The sequence below is a fragment of the Glycine soja genome, chromosome 20 (assembly GCF_004193775.1).
Source record: "Glycine soja cultivar W05 chromosome 20, ASM419377v2, whole genome shotgun sequence".
Classification (NCBI taxonomy): domain Eukaryota; kingdom Viridiplantae; phylum Streptophyta; class Magnoliopsida; order Fabales; family Fabaceae; genus Glycine; species Glycine soja.
In genome coordinates, this window is record NC_041021.1 from 6,689,444 (window position 1) to 6,701,806 (window position 12,363).

The window sequence follows — 12,363 nt, forward strand, 5'->3', positions numbered from 1 at the left end:
CAGATTTTTTATTCATGGCCAGTTAGGTTACCAGGTTAACCAAGGCATAAAGATTACCTTCAAGCTTCTTAGTCTTGGCTGATGAAGATGAATTTGTGGCTACTTCATGCACTCCTCTAATGACAATAGCATCATTTCTGGCACTAAATTGATGGGAGTTGGAAGCCATCTTCTGAATTAAATTTCTGGCTTCAGCAGGGGTCATGTCTCCAAGGGCTCCACCACTGGCAGCATTTATCATACTTCTCTCCATGTTATTGAGTCCTTCATAAAAATATTGGAGAAGAAGTTGCTCAGAAATCTGGTGGTGAGGGCAACTGGCACATAGTTTTTTAAATCTCTCCCAGTATTCATATAGGCTCTCTCCACTGAGTTGCCTAATGCCTGAAATATCCTTTCTGATGGTCGTGATCCTGGAAGCAGGGAAAAAAATTTCTAAGAATACTTTCTTGAGGTCATCCCAGCTCGTGATGGACCTTGGAGCAAGGTAATATAGTCAATCCTTTGCCACTCCCTCTAAAGAATGAGGAAAAGCCTTCAGAAATATGTGATCCTCCTGGACATCTGGGGGTTTCATGGTGGAGCAGACAATATGGAATTCTTTCAGATGTTTGTGCGGGTCTTCACCTACAAGGCCATGAAACTTTGGAAGCAAATGGATCAGTCCAGTTTTAAGAACATATGGGACATCCTCATGAGGTTATTGGATGCACAAGCTTTCGTAGGTGAAATCAGGTGCAGCCATTTCCCTTAGAGTTCTCTCACGGGGTGGAGGTCGTGCCATGTTCTCAGAATGTTCAAAATCAGGATGTTCAAAACTATAATGCTCAAAATCAAGATGTTCAAAATTACCAACCATAAAATGCTCAGACTCACCAATAACAGAATGCTCAAGATGCTCAAAAGGAACAAAATGATGCCTAACTAATCTATGAAATCTCCTATCTATCTCAGGATCAAAGGGTTGTAAGTCAGATGGATTGCCTCTAGTCATACACTACATTCAGCATGCACAACTAGTTGCCTTCTTATGCAAGTAACAGTGTAGGTTTGAACTACAGCTACCCTCAAATGATATCCAAAATGACTTGAAATTTTTTGATCAACACCCTAAAATCATGAAAAGATGGCACAAAAATTTTCAGGCAAAAATTCAAAGTCTAACTATGGAAACTACCAAAGGAAAGTTTAGAAAAATAAAACAATAAAACTTGAAAAATAAAAAAAAAACTAGTAAACAGGAGATTTTGGCTAGCTAGAGACCTCAACCGGCCTTTGGTGGGCTGCCACGATATGGGAAATTTTTTTCTATCCCAAATACATATATAATAATAGTCATTCTGATACCCAGAGCAAAAGTTATGGCCGTTTGAAGCTTTGCTAAACACAAGTTCTCAAATTTTTTTGAATCTCTCAAATCTAGCCACAACAAGTGTTCCTGGTATTTTTCACACAAAATATGAGTCAAAAGAACCTACCACACCAAAATTTAGCCAAAAATAACAACCCTAACTATCAAAACAAAAATCGCCAATTAAATTGTCAACAACAGTCACTAATTCAGTCGCTAAAGGATTTGCACTACTACTCTGTTTTCCAGATCAGCAAAAGTGGTCGTTAAATCTGTCGCAAAGCACTATTCACAGCAAAACACAAAAACTGAAACAGGGAAAGCGCTGAACAGAAAAACTAAAACAAAACACCACACTAAACAAAATAACAAGACACTAAACAACACTAACACAACACGAAAGCATAAAACAACTAAACATAAAACATGAATCACTAGCTATTATGAACCTTTGGACGCTGCTCCCCGGCAACGGCGCCAAATTTGATCGAGGCCATACCCGAATCAAATAAACATTAAAAATGCAGTATCTAGGAAGTGATCATAGGTCGTCCCCAACGAGCAATGGTCAACCAAACGTTCATAACAGATAGTAGGAAAATAGTAACGAGTTGGGGGGGGGGGGGTTGTTTGCTTTTGTAAATTAAACAACGAATAGATGTGAATTAGAAAATATCAGAATGAAAACACGTTGCTTCCCCTTGATTCACAAGCAAGTCCCTTATCCTGGGTTACGAGAATTTATCCTTTATCAGTTCAACCACTTAATCCAACCCTAAATTAAATTACTAGGCGAAATTTAACATAAGGCATTCATTATGTGATTAAGCAACACATACACCAATTAATCATGAATGATCATTAAGCATGAGCGTAAATTAAACGCAGAGACAATTAATCAAGCACTAAGCATGCATGGATTAATAGCAACAAATACAGAGTAATTGGTGAAGAGGAAAAACTGATCAGAATTTAATAGTGATAATAGAACCTCAAAGAGAACTGTGCTTGATCCTCAAAAGAAAATAACGCTGGAGACTTGGCCTTCCATTAATCAATAGAGAATAAAATTATAGATTGAAGCAAGAACGAAATTTTATTGCTAAAACGAAAAGTGACTAAAACGAAAAAGAGAGTAGCACTCTAAAAAGAAAACGAAAAAGAGAAAGAGGAGAGGAGAGAGAGAAGAGAGGAGAGAGAGAAAGAGAGAAGAAAGACTAAACTAGAACCTTGGTGCTATTATATAGTTTTCAGCCCCAAAGCTTACAAATCTGTTTTAAATCCAAGTCCATAAATAAAATAAAATCTAAATAAGATAATATAAGATCTAGATGAAATAATATCTAGATGAGATCAAATCTAAATAATATCTAGATAAGATAAAATTTGGTAGAATAAAATACTCTGCTCTCTTCAAGTCCAAGCCCAATTCTGGATTCAAGCCCAATTGCTTATAATTCTCTTGAAATTAAATTAAAAACACAAAATTAATCTAGTAGACCCAAATGATAAAACTGCATAATTAATTTGACAATTAAGACTAATCAGTAATTAAAATGGTGCAAAAAAGGTTAAGAAATAGGAGAAAATAATGGCACATCAGAGGGCATACCCTTGAAAGCTAAGGGTAGCCAATGGAACTTTTCTCTCTTCGCTAATATGATGGCAAGCAAAGAGTTGTTCAACCTTCATTTCCCAATCTAAGTAGGCCTCAACATTATCTTTTCCATGGAAATATGGGAGGCTAAAGTTAATCTCTTGAGGCCTTCTATCCTTTTCTTTGAGAGTGATGTTTAGTATGTGAACTATGGCGCCCTCTATAATAGTCACAAAGTTCTTCACTTAAACTCTTGCAAGAGTCATGACTACTATAGGAGGCATGTTTTTCTCTTTTCATTTCTTTCATTATTTTTCTTCTTTCTTCCTCTCTTATTTTCTCTCTTTCATCTTGACTTATTTCTTCCACTCTTTTTTTACCTTTTTCTCTTCTCTCTTGTTTTTCTTTCCACAACTTAAGGGATCTCAACTCATCTAATATCTTATACAAGGGGTCCTTAGGAGTAGAATCCTTATCATTAACACTAGATGAAGAATGAAGACTCATGTTGGTTCCTAAGTTATGGTTCTTTCTTGTTGGGGGTTTGAAAAAAAAAGGTAAAAGAAACTATGGTTGAAACTAGCCAAAATAAACAGTAAAAGAGGTGTGAAAGATAAGGTAAAAACTAATTGGTAAAAGGCAAGCTATCTAGGCGGTTTGACAATGGAGGGTAAAGGAAATAAGCTATGAAAGTAAGCAAGAAGTTAAAGTGCAAGAAATGCAAACTAGGCAGATCCTAAGAGTGTTTGGATGACCTCATTTAAGGTTCCCAACAAAACGCTCACTATCCTAAGGGAAAATTGCCTAAAATTATTACACACAAATGGAAGTAGGGTGACCTATTGGAGGCTCCCAACTTACTTCCAATGAAAGGCCTTTTTGTTACAAAGTTTGAAAGCAAAGAAAATTTCCAATTACAAATTACAAAAAAAAAGTCCTCAATTTTGGTGGCTATTCTCTCTTTTGTGTTTCACTCAGTTTGGAGTGCTTCTTATTCCAATAGCTCTTAAGGTGGTTGGCCTCTTGCTTCTTGACTCAAATTCTTCAAGGAATGACACCAATTCTCCTTTCCAATTCCCTATATGACAACTCACAAACAAGGAAACAAAGAGACAAGTAATAACCAAAGACCAAAAAATGAGATGAAAGATAAACCAAAAGAGTTTTGACAAGACAAATTTTCAAGGATGATTCAACAATTAAAGCAATGAAAAGCACATAAAAGCAAGGTAGGACTCAAAGAGAAACTTAGAATGGCTCTAGAGTAGAGTAAAAAAAAAAACTAAAAAAAAAAGACTCAAGAAACCTCTAGTTTTGGCACTTGTATTCACAATAATTTTCAATTGAAATTTCATAACTAGGATTGGTATAAAATAGGCACCAATTATAGAACAAATTTTGAGCCAAAACAACAAGCACACTTCCCTTTCACTTTTTTTTCCTGGACACTGATTTTTCTGCCAACTTGTGTGATTTTTCTTATTTTTTCCTTTAATCCAAATTGCTTGGTTCTTTTTTTATAATTTTTTTTCCAGATGTCTAGAAAATTAAGTAAAAATTTCAGCTCAAAACACGTAGTGACCAATTCCCAGTAATTTATACAAGTTTGTATGTTCAAGCTGTCAGCACCAGCGATTTCAACCTAGAAATCAAGAGTAATGTTTATGTTGCTTAAGGCTTGGATAGTTACAATTTGTGTTTGCTTATGCTCAATTATCTTGAATAAAACAATTCAAGAGAGCTTAAGACTTATTTGATTCACAAATCCAGCCACAACTCAGCACCACAACTCAACTTCATCATAGGCATCATGTAGGAATCTTAGAAAAGAAAAAAGAGTTCAACAACAAGACTACTTCTAGGAATTGATTTAGAACATGTTATGAACTAAATAACATTCATGAATTAGACTCAAAATTCAAAAGATAGGCTAAGAATGACAAGAATACATGAACAAATGTATCTAGAATTCAATAAACAAAATAAAAATTCAACACAAACTTAGAGCATAATGTGACAATTACTATGACTAAACATGACTCTAAGACAACATAGATTAAGTGATTTACACTTAGATTTTTGTTTTTTTTTTCTAATCAATATTTTGGAAGAAAATTTAGATCTAAAGGTTCAGCACAATAATATTATGAATGAAAAATGATAGAACCTAAAATCAACACAAAAACATGATTCAAGAGTAGATCTACAAAATTTGAACCATATAAATGCAAGAACAAATGTAGATCTTAGATTTAATTGGTTTATTTTATTTTTTTAATCTACTCTAAACAGCACCAAACCACAAGACAATGGAGGATGTACATGGAGAATAAGATGAAGAACAAGGAATTAAAGAGAATTCACCGAACAAAAAGATAGAGGAAGCAAAAGAACATCACCTAGATGAAGATGCTCTTGATACCACATGGTGTAAGCTCCATTGGAGCTTGTAGGCCTAGGATCTTCTTCATCAATGGATTCCTTTGCTTCTTGGAAAATGAATGGAAGCGGAATGGAGAAGGAAGAGAGAGAGGAGACGCCACTTCAAGGAGAAGATGAGTCTAGAGGAAGCTCACCACCATAGGAGGCCATGGATAAGAGCTTGGAGGAAGAAGGAGATGAATGAAGGGAGAGGGAGAGAAGAGCACGAAATTTTGTGCTCTAAAAGAGCTCTGAAATCTGAAGTTTAATATTCAAATGATCAAAGTTGAAAAAAATGCACACACATGACCTCTATTTATAGCCTAAGTGTCACACAAAATTGAAGGGAAATTTGAATTTCAATTCAAATTTCACTTGAATTTGAAATTGAATTTGTGGAGCCAAACTTTGGAGCCAAAATTTCACTAATTATGATTAGTGAATTTTAGTTATGGTTCAGCCCACTAATCCAAGATTCTCCACTAAGTGTGCTTAGGTGTCATGAGGCATGTAAAGCATGAAGGACGTGCACAAAGTGTGACTATATGATGTGGCAATAGGGTGTAGTAAGCAAATGCTCACCTCCCCTTCTAAAATTTAATTGGATTGGGCTTCTACCAATTCAATTAAATTTATTTCCCAACACACACATCAAATATTCACTTAGTGCATGTGAAATTACAAAACTACCCCTAATACAAAAACTAGTCTAGGTGCCCTAAAATACAAGGGCTGAAAAATCCTATATTTCTAGGGTATCCTACCTACATTATGGAGCCCTAAATACAAGGATCAAATATAATGACATCCTAGTCTAATATGTACAAAGATAATTGGACCCAACCTTGGCCCGTGGGCTCAGACATCTACCCTGAGGTTCATGAAAACCCTAGGGCCTTCTTTAACAGCTCTAGCCCAATCCTCTTGGTGCTCCTTGTTCATGGCTCTAGTGACTGGTCCCTTCCTAGAGAGGATTGCATCAAAACTTTTCTCTTGCTTCTCCTTTCTCATTCTTCTTGTGTCTTGAGAAATAAAAGATCAATTAGCTATTGTATATTGGTAACAGGTAACATGGTTAACAAAATAAACCCAGCATAGTCCATGTCCAAGGGGTGAAAAGGCTTACCAAACCCGACCTATACATTTTATAGCTATACTTGAGATAAGGCAATGAATTTTCCACCAAGTTTTCCAACACCTGGAAAGATGTTTTCTTTTACTCCACTATTTTAAAGGAAAAGCCCCAAACTAAAGAAAGGGAGAAAAGTAGAAAAGTAATGGGTAAAGGAGAATGGAATAAATTAGCAGTAAATAATACACATTTACATAGCGGTAGGTGACTCAGTGAGAATAGATAATATAAAAAATAGGAATCTTTGGAAAAGGATTAGCAAAACCAATAGTAGCACACCATGAAAGCCAAAAGAGCCAATAATGTTTTCAAATCCACATCTCCTGGAACAAAGATGATCTTTGGTGCGCTTCACCATGTACTTAAAATGAACTTAAATTTTGCAAACAAATTCACCCAGTGGTTCAAAAATTAAAGAAAAGAATAAGTTTGTTATGAAATATCAAATTAGAATAATAAAAACTTCCATAAGGGATATAGTCTTGTTATGTTATCACAAAACAAAACCAAAGATCCCATGCATCTTCATACAAAGTAACATCGAGCGGCTATGTTGATTGATCTTCTTACAAACTATGAACACCAACAAATTTCAGAGTACTACATTCATCACAAAATCAACCCTAATCAACAAATCCCCAACCCTAAACTACGAAAAAAAACCAATTAACCTCACCAGAATTAACAAATTCACTCACACAATAACCAAAAGCGATAAGAAGAAGCTGATGATCATCACCGCGATATGAAGACTCCCAAAAGCAACCGAGGAGCACGAGAAATCAACGTGGTGGAACTTTGCAGTTCCGTTAGGGTAGAGAACCCCCCAACTCCTCCTTGTTGCTCCTTCCTCCTTATCGAACATCTCGTAAATGAAAACCTCTATCACACCGTCTTTGAGCAACGACGTTCCCATTCCAGATTTAAGATGCTTCACGAGCCCCTTGAGGTATATCTCAGCATATCCTAAATTCGCGTCGAACTCGTTAGCGGCAGCGTTGGAGCTCGGCCAGCCAGTTTCAGTCAGAATAATCGGCACGGTCTCATAGCCGGCGACGACAACGACAGAGACTACGGCGTCAACCATGACGTCAAAGTGGTTCCGGTACCAAACACCGATGGTGAAGTCATCGTGGAAGTTAAAAGGATGTTCTTGAAAAAGCGCGATTCTGAGAGGAATCTCGGGGTTGAGGCGATAAAGATTGTAAGGGTAGAGGTTGATCAAGAAGGAGGAGTTGGTGTCGTGAAGGAATTGGAGGAGTGGAGTGAATAGGGTTGCGCCGTTGGATTATTGAAACTGTGCGTTTGAGGGAGGGAAAGGGGAGGTGAGTGCGGTGACGAATGAGAAGGAGGTGGAGACCTTGATTCACGAAATGAGAAGGTTGGAGAACTAGGGTTGGCGAAATGAGAAGGTGGGAGGACGCGTTTTGCTTTTTTTAATTATGACGATTTTTCATTAAAACCCGTTGTAAACTTTATTGTATATAACATTCTAAGGCAGTTTTTAATAGCTGTCTTAGAATGTACGTTGTAAAATGTAATTTTTTTAGTAGTGAAGGCATACTAATTGATGATCGCTAGATCACCCAAATGACTCGAACCTTACGACATTCCGACTTATTTTGTGCGAGTCACAAACTTGCCTTTACAACCGATTGATTTCATTAATTGGATATCCTAAAGGGTTTGTACTATTGAAGTACTACCTTGAACCGTTAGGACATGGCAACACTAGGGAACTATTGAAGTACTATACTTGGTACGAAGGTAGAAGGACTGCACACACAAACACGTGTGTATCATTGTTGCAGGACACCACATACAAATAGGGGAGAATTGTATGGTCCTTCATAGGTTAATGGTTAGGCAAAGCTAGGAGGAAACATTGACGAATGTTTGAGCTTAAGACACCCTAGTTCTCTCGTTGGTGTTCTTCGACATGAAAATAGACATTAATAAATTACTTTATATTTATCAATAATTTTATTATATGCTTCGAATTCAATAAAAATATGTATTCTTGATACAACTTTTATAAAAAAGATTCATTAAATTTTAAACTTCGATCTAACTTATCATAAATTTTTATAATTGAATAGTGCCGAAAAAAACAAGCACGTGACTCAGGTATAGAAACACTTTCATAGGTTTGCACAAAAAAAAAACCTTTAATTCGCCGACAGTTACTTGGTTTATGTTGAAAAATGAAATTATGTATTCTTGATACAAATTTTCATCAAATTATTAAAAAAGTCTTATCAGAGAAGGTACTACTCCCTTCTTCTCATTATGATTATCGTTTAGATTATTTTAAACAAAACAAGAAAAGTTAATAAATGGACGAAAAAGAATAATAATTTTACAAAATTAATATTATTATCAGTAATTCATTTTAGTTTTCGTAGCTCTTATCATTAATATTAGAAGGGGATATCAGTGAAAGAAAACAATTCATGTTACATTTTTTTTCTAGGTCAGAGACCACGAGTATCTCCCAAACTACTAGGTTAGAGACTAATCCCGCTCGCAATGCATGACTGTTGCTGGCCCAAGGGGATTTAGCACATAGTAGGAATCAAATACAGATTCTACTATTAAATAAATCGTTCTAAAAACATTGAAAAGCTAACATGATAATTATTTTGAGACTAATCCCGCTTGCAAATGAGTCTTACAACATTGCGCCAACCCTTTGGATTAATTCAATTCAATTCAATTCATGTTACAGTGAAAAGCTAACACGATAATTATTTTGACACAATTTTTTTTACGCAACGATTATTATAGGACAAAGGGAGTAATTAATTTACTAGCTAGTATCAATTATTTACAAGTTCTAAAAAAAATATCTTTTTTTTTGTGTGTGAATAAAAAAAAGTATCTACAAGTTAAACTAGATATCATTTTTTCCAAAAAAAAAAGTAAATAATGTATTATAAAAATAGTGTATCACGCATAAATGATACTAATTTACTAGTATAATAAATTTTTAACGAAATGTAATTAATAAATGATACCAATTTTTTTTTCTTACCGAAGGAAACTCAGCTCATATCATTATGAACAAACTGGAAAATACAATAAGGAATCTCGTAATAAATAAAGGGATGAACTAGCTTTCTCAATAGCTACTCTTACCAACATATGAACACCTATATTAGCTTCTCGTCTAATCAACTCCACCCAAAGTAAGGGAAACGAGATAAGATATGTTTGCACTAAGATATAACAACATCTACTTCTGATAAGTCAGAAGGTCTCCCACTCAATCTATCAACAACCCCCTTGGAATCTAGCTCGAAAGTTACATGAGTCAAGTTCAATTCGAGCCCCCACCTTATCGCTGAGTAGGCCCAAAGACTCTCATTCTAGCACTGAGATACAGATACACTCCATTATGTTTTTGCCTTCAAGGCCTTTGTTTACATAATTACGTTAAAATCGATAGAAGTGGAAGGAAATAATATACCACATTATTCTTTTTACATTTTAGCATTGTGCATAAATTGTCAATCATTTGTTTTTTCAAAATTGTGGATAAAATTTTGTTGAGAAATAGAAATATCGCCCATTAATCGACTAATTACTAATAATTATTTTTCTAGAAATTATTGGTAATCATCTCATTTTTATAATACTTTTTATATAAATTTAAAAACTATATGAAACTTCATTTTAATATTTATGTAGACTAAATAGAAAAAAATTGATGTCTTTCTAAAAATGGAACCCTCGGCGGTTGCCCCTCTCGAACATGCTCAGGACCGCCACCAGAAAAAAAAAAAAAAAAAAAAACTAAGTTTGAATCTAAAGAAAGAACGTACCCCTCTTGACAAAGGTATCAGCAACCTTATTACACTCTCTTAATATATGAGAGAAAACAACTTGCATATGCATGGGGGAGGCCAATAGCAATTTGAATAGTATGAGTAATCATTTGCTCTTGATGTTGAGGACTTGAGGAACCTTATCACCAATGACCAGACATTTGGTCTTCAAATAGCTACTTTATAAGTAAAAGCCATAGTTAGGCCACCAAAATACCAAACACTGCTTCACCGTCTAACTATAGTCCTGTATATAGACAACCGTTGTCCCCGTCAACAAACAGTATCTTTGACATATTTGCTCAAGATGAGACCCTAAAATTACTTATCACCGAATACGCGTTGCACCAATTGAATTTATACCAAAGAGATTTCTTCCTATTCATAGATACTATAAGAGCACCACTCATGTAGATTAAACAAAATTATTGCAACTGAATCAAAAGTTTTGTATATAATTGTGTTAAAATTTTTAAAGAAAATTTATGTCATCCATATTGATTCTACTAAATTATTATCTCTTCTAAAATATATACATGTAATTCATACTAAATAACATTATAAGTAATATACTTTTACAAGCTTGAATATGACATAATTAGGAGACTTGGGGTATGTTTGGTGTAACATCCTCAAATTTCAATTCTAGGAAGTGATCCCTAAAAAGTATCTTGTGCTAGTGGATAAAATACTTGTCACCACTTGCCTTATAGACTCATATAAGTCCAATCATATATATGTCTTAATTTAGATATTTCTATAAACATAATTACTTACATTTTTTAGGAGTATTAGAAAAGCTTTCTAAAATACCATATTTATTTATGAAGTTTTTTTTTGTTAAGATCCTTGTACTCTTTAAAATTAAAAAATCTTATATATGAAGCATTAGTTTTCTATTTTAAGAGAATGTATTATAATTATAATTTTCGTTATTTACTATGAGGAACTTATTTGATAATTAATTTCATATTCCGAATAATTCAAAAGTATAATATATTATTTTATAGCTATACCTGTAATACTGAGTTATATAGATTATATTAAACTTTCAAAGTTGGAATGGTCATACTGCCAATGGTTTTATGAAATTTAGAAGATTGTTGTGATAAGGTAATAACTATTAGATCGACTATTTTGTAACAATGGGTTATCATTTTATTTATCTTTTAATAGCTTAAATTAGATAATAGAATTTTGAGCTAAAGTGCCCACACTATAACTATTTTACTACATTAAGATAATGATACTTTAAATTGATAATTATTATATTTTTTCTTAAATTTTTCAAAATTATTACCTTTCTTAATAATTATTATAATTTTTCTTAAAGTGTCCGCGTTCTTTTTTTGTTTCATTGTGATCATTCCATTGTATCCTAAGTTATGTTTTACTCCTTTTCTCACTAAACTTACTATACACTCACACTTTAATTCTTACTCTCCTTACTCTACATGGCCACACCACCTATCCAACAACCAATCAATATTGTTTCATTTGCTAGCTTCACACACAACAATGCATACCACCGTGGACCACCAACATTCAAGCTAAACTTGCCGTTCCTACATCACCTTTCTTGAATCCCATTTCAGACACCCACATGCATACAAGTTTTCTCTTTCTCGTTCTCTAGACCGAGACCTCCTTGGTTCATTGGAATGTCATTGTTTGTCATCGAAACTTGGAATCGCATCAGAGTTTATAGGTCATATGCGTTGATCAGACACCTGAGTGAGAGGTTATCTGTGTTAGGGATGCCATGGGGGATTTAAAATAGATCCTTGGATGGCTACGGAACTATGAGGTAGGGTAGCTCATAGAGCTACTTGTTGAAATATAAACTTGATTTGGGCCTAAATTAATTATTTGGTTCCTTGGACTTAGCTATTTTGGGCTTAAGTAATTATGGGTCATGTTTCTAGAGAATTCTTGTAGTGTTTGGAGTGTCTAGATATTTCTTATGGTTGTAATATTCTCTAGAATACTCTTTGGATCTCTAGAGTTGAGAACTCTCTAGAATTAGTGTATCTAG

General features: G+C 34.5%; 1 non-coding gene across 1 annotated transcript; it reads left to right on the top strand.

Annotated features, from left to right (window-relative positions):
* The first annotated feature begins 299 nt into the window (after positions 1-299).
* On the top strand, positions 300-406 carry LOC114403955. The gene has a single exon (XR_003664721.1). It is a non-coding gene; the product is annotated as a small nucleolar RNA R71 (small nucleolar RNA).
* Positions 407-12,363: the final 11,957 nt, after the last annotated feature.